The sequence below is a fragment of the Periplaneta americana genome, chromosome 6, assembly GCF_040183065.1.
Source record: "Periplaneta americana isolate PAMFEO1 chromosome 6, P.americana_PAMFEO1_priV1, whole genome shotgun sequence".
Lineage (NCBI taxonomy): Eukaryota > Metazoa > Arthropoda > Insecta > Blattodea > Blattidae > Periplaneta > Periplaneta americana.
Window position 1 is genome coordinate 165489520 of NC_091122.1, and position 1649 is coordinate 165491168.

The window sequence follows — 1649 nt, forward strand, 5'->3', positions numbered from 1 at the left end:
TAAAAATCCCTAGGTACAACTTGAAAACTATCAAATTGCTCCGATTGTTTCATGTATGAGCCAAATTCTCATTGAGGAACATTAAGTATGGAAAAAGTTCGTATGTCCCTAAATAAGTCGTAGTCTTAAAGAGTAGACAAACTATGCTTTCATTTTCCGTCATTTTACAAATCGCCTAATATTGGCGACACTGATCGCAGCTATTAGACTGAAATTCGTAGTTATAAGATTGGACACCAGAGGTCCGTAGCTTGTTTTCCAATACTGCCACCTAGAACTAATTTAAATACTCACTCCAAGATTATATGGCGTGAACCAATAGCGGAATAGTGCGGTATATTTGAAAGTTGTTAAGGCTCCCCCAAACAGACGCGATACGGAATGCGTTACGATAGCGTTACGATTTTGCGATAAATGTTTCCATTGCGTTCAATGATTGTGTTCACACACACGCGATTATCGCAATATGCGTTATTATCGAAGCAAGTAGAACGCGACGATTTTGCGTTCTATTCTCCCGGAGATGTAGATCGCGAGAACGCCACGCGTTTATTTTGATGCTGGGTTGAAGTGTATCATTTATGGATTCATCTTCAAAGGAAGAGGAACTTCTCTTTCTTGGATGAGAATTGTCGCAGGCAAAGCAGGTGCAGGTAAGTCCATGGTAGTCATGTATGGTTAAGATAAACAATATAAAAAGGCATAAAGTGATGATTTAGCTTTTCTTTGCCAAGAACGTGAAATAAATAACAAGTACGCCTACCCGATTATAAACTTTATTTTTTTTTTTAATTTGCTCTTTTTGTTGCAGGAGGTTGTGGATTCACGAGTTAAATGCCACAAAGGAAAAAAAATATTAATTTTATACCTTAGTTCAACAGCTAACCTTAGCACTCTGCTAACCTTGAAGAGCCTACTAGTAAAGAATTTCAATGTTTAGAGTACCCATAAAATAACGAATTTTAATGTGAAGTAAATTCAGTAGTAATTTATTCTAAACATACCTACGTCTAATGATTTACTTACATAAGTATATCTAGAGTGTGGTAAGATGTTAAAAGTAATAAAACTCCGACAAACAAATTACATAACTTTTTGTTTCCACATACTTTATTAATTTTATATTTCTGCACAATTATTTATAATATTGTACAAACATTTTGCAATTTGCACAAATATATTTTTTTTCATTTGTGCGACAGTTATTTATTTTCTAGCTCAAACCCCGCGTAAGTCTACAAGCCAGTATGACATCAAATTATAAATAAATAATTGCACTTATTGTTTACATCTAACTTTGTAGCTATCTCCTTCCATTTCTTCTCCTTTTCCATGCCACGGATTTTCCTTTACGAACTCAATAAAAAATTCCGTTCGTTTACAAGTAATCCGAAATCGCAATCTGTGAGCACAAGTGATATACACCTGCTGAAGGTAACTGGTCTTTGCGCTGTGGCTGGAAAACTAAAATCCGCATATGTGGTCACCCATTACGATAATCTGATTGGCTGGGGACGTTAGAATATCGTATATCGCGGACGCGCCAGTTTGGGCACCTCTTCGTGATAGTGCGATATTGCGTTATCGCGAAATCGTAACGCTATCGTAACGCATTCCGTATCGCGTCTGTTTGGGGAGGCCTAGTGTGG